Source organism: Dryobates pubescens, chromosome 14 (assembly GCF_014839835.1).
Source record: "Dryobates pubescens isolate bDryPub1 chromosome 14, bDryPub1.pri, whole genome shotgun sequence".
Taxonomy (NCBI): Eukaryota; Metazoa; Chordata; class Aves; order Piciformes; family Picidae; genus Dryobates; species Dryobates pubescens.
Window position 1 is genome coordinate 8,112,354 of NC_071625.1, and position 17,130 is coordinate 8,129,483.

Sequence of the window (17,130 nt, forward strand, 5' to 3'; positions counted from 1 at the left end):
GTCTTAGGAAGTTATTTTCCCTTTTGTTAAAATACTGTTGTGCAAGAAGATTTTGATAGCAGAGCCTTTTCTATGTACCATTACATTTACTGCTGGCTGTATTTTGTTTGGAAGCAAAGTACAAGGAAGGAGCACACTGCAAAGCAAAGCCACAAACCCCTCTGACTCTGGAACTGCTTGTAAAACAGGGCTGGTGACTGGACAGGGAATCTCATGGTAGCTGCAGGGGAGAGAAAATGGTCTTTCAGAGAGGGCTCCAGCACGGTGCTGTCATTGGTAGTCAGATGCTAGTTTTGCTAGGACTGAGGAGATGGTAGTGTTGCCCTTGGCTGAGCACGCTGTCTGGAGGCAGCAGTGTGATGAGCAGCAGAACCCCACCGTGCCTGGTTTGGGTGACCATTCGTGAGTGTGCTTTCCTTGCTGGCTGTTACACAGTTCAGAATACAGCGCCTAGCAGGCAAGAAAGCTTGCAGAATGAACACAACACCTGCTTGCCTGCTTTTGTGAGCAGTTCTTGTCCTCTTGTTAGACCTTCCTCACTTATGCTGCTAATTAGACTTCTGGTCCTACAGCCACAGAACCAATGCAGCCTCTGCCAAAAATCAATCAAATACAAAGCCAGTGTGCAGCCTATCAAATAGAAGATGTCCATGCCAGGGTGCTTTCTTGTATCAGCACACCAAGAGGTGTGAGAAGAATGGCTGAAAAGTACTTCCTACCCCTAGGGTCTTGTATATCTGTGCAGTGTCCTTGGGACATGGCTTTCCAGAATTGGATGTGATGTGATTTTTAGTGTTGTTACCATGGAAACTAAGCAGCCTGGAATAAGCCTGCTCTTTTTATCCCTCAGACCCATACTGCTGCAGGCACAAGAGATCCCTGCACAGTCTCTAAGAGAAAAAATGCCCAGGGGCTGTGAGACCTCTCCCAAACTTCCATCATCTCCATGTAAAGCCTTTTAATCCATTATTGTAAACTTCTGTTTCCAGAGTGTAGCTCTGCTTGGTGTTTGCAAGTTTACTGGTGCTTGTACTTTTATTAGGGATACTGAAACTGCATTTTGTTTAAGTACAGGATTATGTTTGTGACACTCTGAGTGTCCTCTGCAGAATTCCCAAAGCCTCTGCAGGACAGCCTTGGAAGGATTATGAGCCTACCTTGGCCTTGTACCCCAGTGTTTAACATGCATGGAGCATAAGCACAGCAGGCCCCACCGATGGCTCATAACATACCCAAATGTGATGCACTGTAGGATGTATGCAGTCTATATAATGTGTCCCACATGGTCAGGTTTTCAGAAGGGGCATCCAAATATCTAAAAGGTCACTGAGCCCTCATGTCCCAACCTTTACAAAGCTCTCTCCCCTGCTTTCCCATGTGCTGTGCAGGATTCATTGCACAGCTGTGATTTGAAACAAATATTCCTCTGTTGCCTTTATCGTCCTGTTAATAGCTACCATGTATGGCTCATTTTCCCAGCCAGTCTTCAGCTTCAGAGAGGAGCTGAACACCTTTGGCTCTGAGGCAGAGGAAGGCTTCATTGTTTGCTGCAAGAGAGGACAGGGTGAGAGCAGGAAGGCTGGTTTTGTTCATGTGCATCAGACAGAGTGGTTATGGTGCTTTAGGCTGCCATGCTCTGACAACTAGCCCATATGTTGGAGGTTCATGTGACCCTGTGCTCATGCAGCTACATCTGCCTGCTGTGTGTGGCATTCATTCTCTCTTCTCCCTGGGAGAAAATATCTTAGAGATTTTGAGACACAAGCAAGGGTATTTACTGCCCTAACATCATCACAGCACAAAGAGTGTCCATGCCTATAGCTGTCTCCTGGCAGCTTGAAACTGTCCCAGCTTACCTGCACAGTTGGGTGGGGTGAGGGGGAGAAGACCCCTTCAATTTGTTCCAAAGACTGGAGCACAGTTACCTGTGCCATGTGTCCCACTGAGACTCCCAGAGTAATCCTGTGACTGCACCAAGCACAGGCATGGTGGAGAATTCCCAATGTGCTGCCAGGTAAGCAGTGAGAACCATAGAATGGCTTAGGTTGGAAGGAACTTCAGAGGTCATCTACTCCAACCTCCCTGCCATGGGCAGGGATACCTCTCAACTAGAGCTGGTTGTCCAAAGTCTCATCTAATCTGGGTTTAAACACCTCCAGGGTTGGGGCATCCACAGCTGTTCTGGACAACTTATTCCAGAGCATCACCACCCTCATACTGAAGAACTTCCTAAAACCTAGTTTAAGCCTAGAAGCTTGTGGAGATGCTCCCTTTCATGTCAGGTAGTATATACCTGAAGGAACTGATTTTGAAGGCACAGCCATGCAGGCATGTGAGGCAGACTGGAATCTAAACAAGCTCTTCCCACATATGCCTCAGTGTCTGACTCTCTCACAATATTTTTGTGGGGAGCAAAGCCAATGATGGACAATTCCTCTCCCCAGCATTTTGGGCAAGCAGGATTCTGTAGGAGATCTGCAAAAACTGCTGCTGGAGTTAGAAACGGAAGAGGGAAAAGAAAGTGTGAGAGTCCTCACAGCTGGTGCCTGTCTGCCTCAGCTGATGTTTGTGTGGGAGCAGAGAGATGCTCATGGGGCTCAGAGAAGCATTAACTGCCCCTGCTGGATTCCCTGGCCTCAAGGTCACGGGGCAGTGGTGTACTGGGAGACTGCAGGAGTGCAGCAAAACCAGGGTGTTGGTGCTGGGGGGGATCAAAACACCTTGTCTGTGAAAGGCAGAGCTCTGGGCACACCTGCAGCCAGGTTTATTCCTGGGATTCTTCATCCCTGATGCTGACACAGCACAAGGATGTGAATGTTGGACAGCCTGAAAGCTGTTTCTTTAATTGTGGGGTTTGTTAATTGTCACATTTTCCTTGCAATTCCAGGGGAAAATTAGCCCCAGATGTCTACTTCTGGTTACCACCCGATAGATTTTTGGCATCTCAGCTTAGCTGCCTTGTCTTCAAGGTCTTGTTCTCCTGGCTGGACATTGTGCTCCCTACTCTGTAGTTAGTGCCTGTACTACTGGGAATATCAAACCCAGCTCTCACCCAAAACCATGTGGCAGCTTCCTTGCTAGCAGTGCCTCTCCTCCTGGGTGAGAGCACAAATTCACCTCCTTTCCTCATGCCCTTGAGGGCGTGCAAATCCTTTATCTGAGGTAATACTTCTTTTTCTCTTGTGGTCCACAAAGCCCAAAGAAGGATTCTCCTCTCAGTGTGGGACTCGTGTTTTGATTCTGTTTTTCACATGTCAGCCCAGTTGAAGATGAAGAGCATGTGGGGAGAAGGAAGACAGATTCCACCCCCCTCCTTAAACTGTGCGCTCCCAGCAACGCACGGGAGGATGTTTTGCTGCTTCTGAGGACATCCCCTCTCCCACCCTCCTGAGTCAAACTCCACCTAAGCCCCCCTGTAGTGCTGGCATCCTATTTCCAGGACAGACCTATAGCTTCTCTGCTGCTGTGAGCTGTGCCTGAGGTGGGGATGAGTCAGAGCGCTGCAGCACAGCTACTCTGCAGTGTCCTGTGCTCAGGGCTGCATTCCCCAGACATTAGCCAAAGGGCACCGCACATTCCTTCTGCCCCCTCTTCTCCTTCTTTCCTTATAAAGTGATCTGGTGCATGGTATCTGTGTGCACTGCTGTCCAGCCAGGCAGAGAAGTCTCAATCTTGCTATTTACAAACGTAAAGGCCGGGAGATCTCGCTCGGCACAGGCAGGAAGGACACAGCAACCTTGCGGGAAGCCTGGTGCGGAGCTGCGTGTTAAGTTTACTTTCGGGCAATGTAAGCATGATCCTGGGTTTTCAAGGCTTGCTCTCGCCTGCCCTGTTTTTTATCGCCAAGAAGGTGCAGTTGTGCCATCCTGCCGGCACGCAGCGCCGCCCCGTAATGTAATTAACATTTTGACCACTGGATGTTACTGTTGCTCCAAACATCTGCAGGGGCGGGCAGGGCAAACGCTTCCTGCCCATGCGATCTTCCCTTTTTTGTAACCTAGAAACTGGCTACACCACACAGAGACCTGTGGATGGGTGGCTTGGGTTTATTGCCTGCCCATCAACCCAGGAAGAGGAGTTTGATAGCTGTTACTCAGATATGAGGGAATGTCTACAGCCAGCCAGATGTAAGTGATCAGCAGTACTGGACTGGTGCTTCAGTAATGAAGCAACAAGTGAGTTTTGCAAACCATTAGGCTTGGGAATTGTAGCACGTTACTCAAGACAGCCACATGGGTTTGTATGGATTATACACAGAGCCTAGAAATAAACTGCAGCTTTTAGATACCTTTGACCACTTACACTGCACTCATTAACCCACCTCCCCCAGAACAATTCATAGAATCACTGAATTGTTAGGCTTGGAAGGGACCTCAGGGATCCTCCGCTTCCAACCCCCCCTGCCATGGGCAGGGACACCTCACACTAGATCAGGTTGCTCAAAGCCACATCCAGCCTGGCCTTAAAAACCTCCAGGGATGAGGCTTGCACCTCTTCCCTGGGCAACCTGTGCCAGTGTCTCACCACTCTCACGGTGAAGAACTTCTTCCTAAGATTAATCCTCATTACTTGGCCCCATGTGTAAGCAATCTCTTTTAAAAACTGGTGGGATTATTGTTATTGTTACATGCAAACAATTTTGAACTCTTCCCAGATCTTTAATTATTCTTGCTCACTAGTACATCCCTCTCCCCAGCTTTGCCCCATGGATCCCACACTTTGTGCATGCAGCTCTCACTGGTGTACCCAAAAGCAAAGCCTTCCTGTAAGGTGAGCACAGTTGGTACAGCTGAGATGTGCCCAGAACAATGAATCATTTACTGATTTACACCTCTGTGGCACACTGCTTTTGTCCATGCTGTGTTGCAAGACATTTTTATCTTCCCCAAACACAGAGAAGAGCCTTTAAATCCTAGAATCAGAGCACCTTTTCTTGTGTGTTCCTTTACCTCTTAGAGGAGGAAATTATCAATACACTCCAAGGACGTCTTCTTAGATTGCTGCTGCCCTGCTGTGTTGTCCTTCCAACAGACATCCAGGTGGTTAAAATCTTCTATGAAGACCTATGTGAATGTGAAGCTGTTCCTCTCTCTTTATAGAAGGCCTCATTGACTCATCTTCCTGGTCAAGTGTCTCATAGCAGACCCCCACTAGGAGGTCTCTTTCCTTTGCCTTCCCTTTAATCCTTACCCATAAGCTTTCTGTTACCTCTTCATCTATCCCCAGGTGGAGCTCCTTGGACTCCAGTTGGTCCTTGATGTAGAGGGCAACACCTCCTCCCCTTCTCCCTGCCTGTCTTTTCTGAAGAGCTTGCAGCTCTCTATTCCTATGCTCTAGTCATGGAAGCCAATCCATGTGCACATCTCTAGCTCTTGCTTGTTTCCCATTCTCTGTGCCTTACTGTCAAGGCATTTAAGTTGGGGCTCAGTTGAAGCTGGCTTTCTGATTGTGTGTGATAATTCACCCATCCATAGGTGGGCATCATATGGGTGGATTGTATGTCTACCTATGGGTGGACACAACCATTACTACACTCTACTGAACCTGCCAGAAATTCAGCATGTGACTGTTGTTGTGGTTTGTTTGATGCTCCCTTTTGATTCCTTATGTAGTGCAGGAAGTACTCAGGAAGTGGAGGCTTTATATTGTCACCATATCTGTAGACCCAGGAACTAATTTACTTGTCACTTTATCGTTCTGCAGCTTCAGTACCTCCAAGGAGGCCTCTGGAGGAACAGGTTCTGCACACTTCTCTGAAATCCCCACATGATTTCTGAGCCAGTTTGTTGTGTTTGAAGATACACCTGGCTTGAAATCTGAGGTAAAACTCTTGCTCAAGATGTGAAAAGACAGTACTCAAAGAAGGAACTACTTGTGGGGAAATCCCATTGCCTGCTTTAGCTCCTTCATGTAAATGATCTAATTTGTCCTATTTAGGTTTAGAGAGCAGCAAGTTCAATATCTTGGTCATAAGCAAGTCCTCTAGGCTCTCTTTCAGTGGGAAGAGGCACCTCCAGAAGGGTGACCCACTGGAGTCTAGGGGTGAAACCCAGTCCAGAAAGGTGTGGAAGTCCATTTGTGTATTGAATGGCAAAGGGAAGGCTTCACCACTGTGCATGCCAATACAGCATGGAGCTACTCAAAAGAAACATAAAGCTTTCTCTCTCAACTCGATGCTACAGCTTAAAACACAGTTGTCCAATTTCCCCCATTATTTCTGAACTACTTTATCCCATCCTGAGAAATGCTGAGATACTTGATACTGGAAATAGTTTCCTTATCAACATTTCCCTCTCTCCATTTTATGTGCAGCAGTTCCTGCCCTGTCCATGGAGGGCTGATGGAATATTCTAACAGGGGAACTTTCTAGGCCGACATGTAAAGGTTTCCTCCTCTCTGCACCTCCTAATCTATTCCTGCTTGCTTGCTTGCTTGCCAGGGCAGAGCAGCCCACACCTTCTGCTGTGCACTTGCCTGTTGCCATGATTTACACACTGGATTAGCTGAGGGATAATAAATTGACAAAGTGTAGCTCTGTGGTGCATAATCCTCAGCGTTTTAAAACTGTCTGCTGTGAACAGGGCAGGGATTGGAGCAGAGCTGTGCCCTGAAGGCACATTTCTCACCACCCCATCTGTTGTCCCAGATACTAGGGGTTCCAATGCCCCATTCTGATCATTTTTCATTTACAGTAGCATCTTTTTTTTTTCCCCCCTTTAAAAATGTTCTTATTTCTCCTTTCTTGAAACTGTTGTAAACGACACACAAGGCACAGCATTCAAACCAGGGCACAGCAGTGGAATGCATGCTACGAGCCAGAGCAGTATAAAATATTCAAAGAATGAATACATGTGTATTTAGGTCAAGTAAAATGAGTGATCTCTGCAGTCTCTTCCTTTCTCTGGCTTGGACACACTGACTCCTTACTAATCATTTGCCTTGGGTCTCTCCATCTTTTAGCTCTTCTCAGATGAAGAATTGGTGGCCTGACATTTGTTTGCTGGAATCTTTTCTGTGTGATCAGCCTCCACCCCATGTCAATCCCCTTTCCAGCAGACTGAGGAAGCAACCTTAGCTTGCTGCAGCCCATCCTAAGGCCTGTGGGATACTCAGAGTGGGATAGGTCAAGTTCAGGTGTCCCAGATGCCCTGAATTTCAAGAACTGGTTCCTTGATTACTTTGGAATTTGCCATGAGTTAATCAAAATGAACTCTTTGGCCTCATTAGCTCTGAAATAATTGGAAGAGATGAATTCACTTGCAGGCTAGAGCAAGAGCTTTGCCTTTCTCCTGTTTTCCCCCCTCTTCAGGACCATTCTTTACTGCTATGGGCTGGAGAAACATCTGCCCTGGGAGAAGATGGAACCACGGGAGGCAAAATATTGTGAATGATTTGCTTTTTATTGTGAATGATTTGCTTTTTATTAAAGCCATTTGATCTTCCCTTCTGGCATATGCAGGGTCTATGCTGTCCTTTTCAAGGGAACCTAATGGTGCAAAATTCCCTCTGTGCACACTTTTATCACGTTTTTCTTCACATGAGCTCTGTGTGACACTGCATCAGCGATGAGCCCCTTTGCCATGCTTGAGTCTTGCTCAGGGTGACTAATATGTGACACACTGGATGAGAAAAGTTTCAGGTGCTCCTTTCCCACAGCAGTTTTCCTGGTCATGGAGTGAAAACTGACAGGTCAGTAAACATACAGAGTCAGGTGGCTAACCTTTGCACACTGAGGTACAGGTCTGACTGGCTGAAGAGCTGAGAGCTGAGTGGTTGGACACCCTTACACCAAGTGTTTTGTGTAACTCTTCACATACATGCTCCTGAAATATTCCTGAGCTGTGCTACTTTACAGGTAAAACTCTGCACTTCCCTCCCAAGCCTTGTGAAAAGCCAGCATGGACCAAATACCTGTCTTGGCTCATACAGATGTAGGATCCCTGTGAGATCTGAACACCGAACGGCAGCGTCCAGGCTTCCCCAGCTGGTGCTGAGACAGAGCTGGTTGTGGGTGTCTCTTGTTAGAACTCAGCAAAGTGTGGAATAAGGATGGGGGGGAAAGTCCCTAATTTTCCTCATTTCCCATTCCATCAGGAGCCACCTGTCTAGTGTTATGTCTCGAAAGGAAGAGCCCTGGGCATTCAAACATTTCCAGCCCAGATGCTGTGACAGTGGTTGCGTCAAACACTCCCTTGGGCCGCCTGCTCCATGCACCCCTAGGGCCCTTCCTGCTCTTCCCTGCAGAAGTCCCTTAAGTTCTCCAGAGCACCATGGCTGAAAAAATTGCTTTCTGGTTGTTCAGGTCCCCATACTAGTGTGCCTCAGTGGTCTTCCAACCATAACAATTCAATGATAAAAATCTCTTCCCACCCTCAGAGGCAGATAAGTGACATCAGATTCTTGCTGATTCAGGAAGTATTTGCTGGCCTCCCTAACCAGGCAGGCTGCTCCCTCTTCCCAAGGCAGTGGCTGGGAAGCAGTAGGTGGTGACTACTGTGCCGGTGAGGAGTCCTGTGAAACATCAAAATTAACCTCTGAGCCAGGATTTTCCCATCTGATTCTGCACACTCCTAATTAATCCTTTCTTCAGACCTGACTTAGGCTCCATCTCATTTACAATGTTTGACTGCTCCCCTCCAAACTGCTGATACCTCAGTAATAGGATAAGCACTGGGAAATGAATGTGTTTAATGCTCTCACGGGGCCACATGTCTCCTCTCTGGCTCTCAGTGTGCCTCTTGTCTTCTCCATTGCTGTTTCTTACAGTACAGTGCATAGCACAAAGAGAATAGAATGAAATGTTGGCCAAGGTGGCAAATAGCATCCTGGCCTGGATCAGGAAGAGTGTCAACAGCAGGACCAGGGAAGTGATTGTTCTCCTGTACTCCTTGAGCTGGACACACTGGCTTCAGTTTTGGATCCCTCACTACAAGAAAGACATTGAGGTGCTGGGGTGGGTCCAGAGAAGGGCAATGAAGATGGTGAAGGGTGTGGAGAACAGGTTTGGTGAGGAGCAGCTGAGGGAACTGGCATTATTTAGCTTGGAGAAGAGGAGGCTGAGGGGACACCTTGCTCTCTACAGCTTCCTGACAAGAGGATGGAGTGAGCTGGGGCTTGGTCTGTTCTTCCCAGTATCAGGTTACAGAACAGGAGGAAAGGGCCTGAAACCTTGCCAAGGAAGGTTTAGATTGGATATTAGGAAAAATTTCTTTGCTGCAAGAGTTGTCAGGCACTGGAACAGGCTGCCCAGGGAGGTGGTGGAGTGTCAGTCCTTGGAGGGTGTGGACATGGCACTCTGGGGCATGGTTTAATGGCCATGGTGGTGTTAGGTTGAAGGTTGGGCTTGATGATCTTAGAGGTCTTTTCCAACTGAAATGATTCTATGATTCTGTGAAAGTAGCTGCACTAATCAGTTTTTCTGCCTCTTCACAGGCTGCTATTGGTATAGCAGAGTGGGGAAGGAGACCTTGCTCACTCTGCATTTCCATCCCATGCTGCTGGATCCTGCCACAGCACTGCTGTGCAGGGCCATTCCTGGACACCTCTGTGCATGGAACTTCAAAGGGATGAGGGAAGCTGCTGGGCTGCCCATCCACTTCCAGCCTACCTGAGATACTTGTCCTTACTAGGCATTAACAGCACAACCCCTCCATACAGCCCAGAGGTGGCCAATGTGTTTAGCAGTGGGAGCAGCAGTAATGTATATGTTGTGGTTTGTTGGGTTTTTATCCAGCTCTTCTAAATTGATTACTTTAATCTGCAGGGATAAGCCCCTGGGTTTTCACACTCTCTGTGAAGAAGAGTGAGCAGTACATTAAAAATCTCTTCCAATAGCTTATCTAAACCTGCTTTCTCCTAATCCCCCAGTTTGAGTCTTGAAATTCAAATATGCTTAATATGCTTCCTTTCTCCTTTCATGGCTATGTCACTCAGCAATTAGCCAGCTGAAGATGTGGGGAAATGTTAGTTCACACTAATGAGATACAGCTCTGCCCTGACTGCTAGCTCTCCAAGGAGATTAGGAGAAGGTGGAGAAAATATTTCTAAATGAGGATGGAAAAACTGAACCCCCTTGCCAGGGTTCTGGGCACATCCACTCTGGAGCAGTGCTGGCTGTGCCAAGGTTGGCTCCTCTGTGATAAGGGCTGTTGTGAAGAAACACAGAAGCTGAAGCCTGCTCCCCTTGCCTTGTGGGAGCTGCTTTTTAGCTGAGGCTTTACCTCTGCCCTCCTCCTATGCTACATCATAGTGATGCCCACTCCTGGGCTCCTGCTGCTGAGATTCTGGACCTGACCCAGCACAACTGGCTCAGCTTCCCAGCTTGCCCTTAGATATGTTTTGCTGCCGTGGACTTGCTCGGTGACCACCTGGCTGTGTCTGACCCTAGTCACTGATCCCCAGACCTGATCCCCAGACTGGATGCTCAGCATCCTGGCCCCTGGTTATTGATGGATGTGCCTTGCTAGCTGTGCTGCCACAGAGCAGCGCTGAGGTCCTCCTGTTTTGAAGCTGGACTTTTACGTAGCACAAGTAGAACACATTGTGATGGACAGTGAGTTAGAAGATAAAGTAAAGGTGGTACCCCCAAATTTCTTGGGGCTATGAAATAGTTGCCAAGGGACTGTAATGATGAACAAGAGCATTCAGTGCTGGCACTTTCCCTGGTGGAGCAGGAGCTGGATGTTTTCAGTTTTGAGCCAGGTCTTTTACAGAGCCTGAGTAGAGATCATTGTGAAGGATGGTGGGTTAGAAGCTAAAGTAAGGGTGGTACCCCCAGATTTCTTGGGGCTATGAAATTGTTGCCAAGTGTTGGGCAACAGCATTCAGTGCTGGCTCTTTCCCTGCAGGAGTAGGAAATGGACACCTGACTTGCTTTTGTCTTTCCAGGGAACATTTTAATCCCATTCAATAACATTCCCTCCAATTCAAAACCCTGGGAAGACTGAATCGGCCCTGTGTGGCCACACGGTAAAGCTATTTCTGCCCAGTTCATTATTTCCAATGAGTAATAGCAGATTTGTCAATATTTATACTGCAGCCTCTGTAGAAGCCAGCTTGTTTAAGCTGAAGTCAATACAAACTGGTGATTCATGCTGCCTGAAATATCTGTCCACATTCTCTCAACACTTCAGTCGAGTTACAAACGCCTGCACTTTAGAACAAGAAATATCTTGTGTTAATACCTCTGAGTTAATATTTTCCCATTATGCAGATCGGGGTCTTGAGGCAATGACTTCCCTTCAGCACCATTTATAGCTCCTGACAGCTTCCTGACAGTGACAGAGTGAGTTCTGAAGCGCAGAGTCAGCCAGCTGAAGACACCGACCGAGCTGGGGGTTTATTAAAAGCACCTCTCAGCCGTCATGCAGTCTCACATGTAAATATCCTCACCAGCTTCTGGGGAAGCAACAGCAGACGTGCAAACGGGCTCTGTTTCCACTGCTGCCTTTGCAGTGGCTTTAAGGATACCATCTGAGCGGAGAGAGAAGGGGCTGGGAGTCTTGAAACTCAAATCCACCCCTCCTGGTTCATTGGTGACCCTGGGCAAAGGCATAGGATGTATGAATCCCCAAAATGTGTGAGGGAGGTGTTACCTTCCAGAGGGATACATCAGCTGCTACACAAGTAAGTAGAGCCACTGCTTTCACTCCATTTATCAGGGGAATAAATGCTCTCAGATTGATCTACTCTACAAAACTCAACTCAGTTGTGGTATATGGTGTGGAGACATCTCCTGCTGCAGTGTGTACCCCAGGAAAAGCAAAGATAGCTCTTTGCATAGTGGACTCAACACCAAAACTGTATTTCATGGAGGTACACCCTGACTAGTTCAGTGACTGATAATCATAGAATCATCTGGCTGGGAAAGATCTTTAAGACCATTACCTAACCATTACCTACTCTTCCAAGTCTGATCCTAAACCGTGTCCCTCAGCACTATGTGCAAGCCTGACATTCATGCTGCAGTCCATGTTTATGCTGCTGCTTTGGTAGATTTTACAACCTGCAATTCAATTCCTTGCTCTCTAGCTACACTACTGAAAAACCCAAAGGTAGGTACTGTAGAGCTGGAGCTATCACAGTGATGTGGCATGGCAGGTCCTTCAGCCTGCTATGACACAACAGGGTGATGGGCAAGAGGGACAGCAATAGAGTACCACAATTAACTGGGACTGTGACATGAGTTTCCACTTCGATCTGGAATTGTTTTGCCAGTAGAGTGGAATAAGCTGGAATCTGGAATTGTTTTGCCAGAAGAGAGGAATAAGCCTGTAGGAGTGATCTAAAAGTGGTAACCAACAGGTTTGGAAAAGGAGCTCCAAGCACATGTGGAGAGAGGGTCCTGTAACTTGTTCTAGTGGAAAGTGTCCCTATCCACGGCAGGGGGCTGGAACTAGATGATTCTTGAGGTTCCTTCCAAGCCTGACAGTTCCCTGATTCTGCCATAGCATTGGGTGGTTTTAGTCTAAGTCCCACTGTCTCACAGTTCCTGACTTGGCATGGCTTTCACCTTGATTTTTCTTCTTCTTTTCTTTGCAGAGTAGAATTCATAGAATCATAGAATCAAACAGGTTGGAAAAGACCTCAGAGATCATCAAGTCCAACCTATTACCTAACACCTCATGACAACTAAACCATGGCTTCAAGTGTCACGTTTTTTGAACATCTCCAAGGATAGTGACTCCACCACCTGCCTGGGCAGCACATTCCACTGGCCAATTACTCTTTCTGTGAAGAACTTTCTCCTTACCTTGAGCCTAAACTTCCCCTGGTGCAGCTTGAGACTGTGTTCTCTTGTTCTGCCCACTGGTTGCCTGGGAGAAGAGACCAACCCCCACCTGCTTGGCCTCTAATGTGCACATGAGCTCAACGTGGACTGCCCTGTGTCCCAAGCAGGCAGAAGGATGAGTCTGAGGATGTGATCAGTGTGCTCCCTCAAGCTTCTGGACCAAAAAAAAAGAGGCAAAATGAATCAGAATTATATCAAACCTCATTTTCCAAAGCAATTTTCATGACTTTTGGAGATTTTTACCCTGACTTTGACTTTGGCAGTGAGAGGGCAGCTATTGAGAGAGAATGTGTGAGCCTGGCCACTTAGCACTGCTCACGTGTCCAGCACACGTGAGCGCATCAAGGCTGTGAAAGTGTTCATTACTGCCAATTCCCTTATCTGTGCAGAAGACAAACAAGGTAAATAAAGACAAGCCATGTAAGAAGCCTTATGAGAAAGGAGGACTCTTGGAGCTGTGTCTTGTCTTTTTTTTCTATTCTCCTCCCCAAGAGCCACCTCAGGGTGCCTTCCTCCAGCTGCTGGTCTCATGGACCTGCCCTGGCTGATGAACTACAGCCCTGTAAGCACTGCATGGTGCCTGGAGGTGCTCTGGGGGAAGCCCATAAACATTTCATGGAAGGTACCAGCTTTTTCCCTGGCTTTGGTAAATGAGTATGTGTTACCTTCCAAGTATTGTCTGATGGCTGTGAGGGAGTGTATTTACAGCAAGGTTGCAGTTGCTACAGAAACAGGTCAGTGGAAGACAATTAGGCAAGCAAAAGCCACGGAAATCATGAAATCATCCATGTGTGAAGTGGCATCCTAAACATCCACACCTTTCCTTAATGTATACACTTGTGTGCAGACAGATGGAGCATGTAAATAGGTGCAATATTATCATCAGCCAGTTTGAGATGTCCCTTCTTCTGCTTTTGCTTGGGGAGGAGCATACATCCTCTTTAAAAATGAAAGCAATGACTGCTTAGAGCCAGAGGAAGCTCTGCTAAAAGGTCTGCCTTCCCCTAGCCTTATTCATTATTTAGGTCTTCAGCTGATGCATTTAGTACTGCAAGGCACTTGGAGACTGCAGTTTGACAGAAATATGCTGCATGAAACCAAGCTTCCTCAGGAGCAGGAAGCATCTTCAAAAGTTAATTGCTTTTACACAGTTAAATAAACCTCTTTATTACTGCTCTGTTCAGAAGAAGAACTCACAGCACCTCTTTAATTTCTTCATGATACATGCTATGTGGGTAGCCCAATTCCCCTCTCCTTTTCTGTTTTGGTAACAGTGAAAACTTCACACCAATGAGTTGACTCTGACTGCATCTTGGAACACACAGGAAGAGAATTAACTGTGGTCTTTTAATGCTGAAATTGGCTGGAGACACAGAGCCACACACTGATTTACTTCATAAACCCTAAGGTTAAAGCACAGAAGTGCTGCAAAAGAAACCATGGGCTGAGTCCTAGGTTGTTTCAAGTTGACAGCAGTAGCTGATACATGAAGAGGAAAGCACACTGGAGGCACCATCGATGTACTGTTATCACAAGAGAAATAAAATCAGAGAGTCCAGTGTTCAGAGGGAAGATGTGCAAGTATTAGTTCTTCATCCAGGTAAGCAGGTACTGCCTCTAAACTGAGCAACCAAACCATTTGTGTGGCTCTTGCCTTCACAGCAAACCAAAACATTTCTCATAAAGCTACTGTGAAGACCCCAACTATACAATTAATTATCACAGATGTGTTAGGAGGTGAATTGCAGAACATGCTGCCTTGTGGCTTTTGAACACAGACATCTTTTTGTACCTCCAAGTATGGGTCCCTGAGATCTGTGTGTGTGAGGGGGGCATTGGCTTTCCCTGGTACATACAAATCGTCTCAGCATAAGGAAGAACAGGCCAAAAAAAGCTGTTTTCTGAGCCCTCCTTACTGGTGCTGAGGATGTTTATTGTGTTTTGCATGTTCCCAGGGCTTTACAGAACAGATTAAAAGTTTGCTCTTGGTGAAAAGCTAGTGGCATTATGTGTATCCTGTCACTGCTTCAAGCCAGGAGCCCAATGCACCCACCTAGCAGAGGCTGAAGAGGACAAGACTGTGGCCAAAGTTCTGGCTTGCATTGTGGGATCCTGCCTGTGGCAACTTGACCAAGATCTCCCAGGTGATGTTTTTTGACCTTGAGGATGAGAGAAATGAAAATAACTGTGAGTGGGAGTGAACAAGTATGCTCCTAGCTGCTCAAGGGAGAAACGGAGCAGCTGGGACTTGTAACACACGCAAAAGCAGGCAAAGGAGTGTGCACATGAGGAGCAGGAGAGGTGCGTGAAGGGCTGCGTTACAGAAGGGGAGATGAAGGTTAAACACATCCAGATTGTAGCTCCATCCCCTGCTGCACTGTACACCAGGAGTTCTGGAAAAAAAAAAAAAGGCTTTACATTATTTATTTTCCAGTCACTTCCAGTTAGCACTGCGAGACAGCCACCCCGCAGTGTGGCAGAGCCACATGCCTGCGATGCCTTCCCTCCAAAATCCCTAACAGCACGCTAGGAATGCTCAACAGCCTCTGCAGCCACGAGGGGAGCAGAGTCTGCACTGAAGCCAGGTCTAGCTATTAATTGGTTTCATTTAGTGAAGTAATGGGAGTGAAAAATGTGCGGTGCAGAAATACCGTTGCAGGAGAGCAGGGAGATTTCTCAGGCAGAGAGTTTTCACAGCTATTCCCCCCCCTGCTGTGCTCAGGACTGGGACTGGAGCTTGCAAAGCACCAGCTGGGCACATCTTGAGTTGAAACAGAGAGCTGAGAGATACAGATTTGGAATGGAGATGTAAATGTCTATATGTGGCTCAGCCAGTGCTGTAGGAGGGCAGGGTTCTACTGCTCTCAGAGGCACAAGTTTTCCTTTAGGTCACTGGTCAGACAACTGCACATACAGTGCCTGCAGACAGACAGCAGTGTGAATCATCGAATCACCTCTATGACCATCGAGTCCAACCTTCAACCTAACACTACCATGGCCATTAAACCATGTCCTGAAATGCCATGTCCACAGGTTTCTTGAACACCCCCCAGGGACAGTGACTTCACCACTTCCCTGGGCAACCTGATCCAATACCTGACCGCTCTTGTGGGGAAGAAGAACACCTTCCTAAGATGTGTTCTAAACCTCCCTGGCACAGTTTCAAGCCATTTCCTCTCATTCTGTCACCTGATACTAGGGAGAAGAGACTAACACCCACCTCACTCCAGCCTCCTTTCAGGGAGTTGTAGAGAGCAAAGAGGTCTCCCCTCAGCCTCCTCTTTTCCAGACTAAACAACCCCCAGTTCCCTCAGTCACTCCTCACAAGACCTGTTCTCCAGACCCTTCACCGGCTTTGTTGACCTTCTCTCAATGTCTTTTGTGTAGTGAGGCTCTTTATCACAGCTTACACCCTCTCTGCAATGGCATGGGCAAGTGACACCCTCATGTCTGCACGGAGCACAGGCACCCAAGTATAACTCAGTCACAAAGTACAATTGGAGCAAGTACCAGGATTTTCTCTCTGATGGGAGAAAAAGTGAAACCAGTGCAGGCTGCCTGCAGAAGCTCAGCTGTGCCTCCTGGCTGCTGCTGGGCAGGGAAAGGGCTGCAGAACTTCTGGTCGGAGTCTGAGTTGAGTGAGAAAGCAGAGAAACTTTGTGTTGACTTTAAACAAAGAGATAAATGGTAGAAAAGGAGGAGAGGAGGCCTGCTTTATCTGTTTTGGTATGGCTGGAATCAGAAGCACAGCCCGTTTGCTTCGGGGAAATTTCAAGGCAAGATTTTGCAAGGAGTTTCAAAGTGAGATCTGTGAGATCAAGCAGGAATTAAGTTATGAGATGTAGTGTAGTTGGCTTCACAACAGCCTGGAGGAAAAACTTACTAAATCAGATATGATTATATCTGATTTATCTTGTCACTCTTCACAGAGACCTCCTCGCTCCCTACAGCTGCCTGAAAGGAGGTTGGAGTCAGGTGGGGGCTGGTTTCTTCCCTCTATTTACAAGCAGTAGGGTGAGAGCAAATGGTCTTAAGTTGTGATGGGCAGGTTTAGGTTGGATATTAGGAAAGATTTCTTCCCTGAAAGGGCTTTCAAAGATTAGAACAGGCTCCTCAGGGCAGTGGTTGAATCCCCATCCCTGGAGGTGTTTCAGAGAAGCAGAGATGTAGTGCTGAGGGGCATGGGTTAGCACCAGCCTTGGTACAGAGTGTGGGCAGTTAATGATCTTAAAAGTCTTTTCCAACTTAAATGATTACAATTCATGATTTGTGCATCTCCTGTGTTGGAATATTATTTATAAGTGAAATTGTGATGGAACTGTCTGGGAAATGGCAGCAGG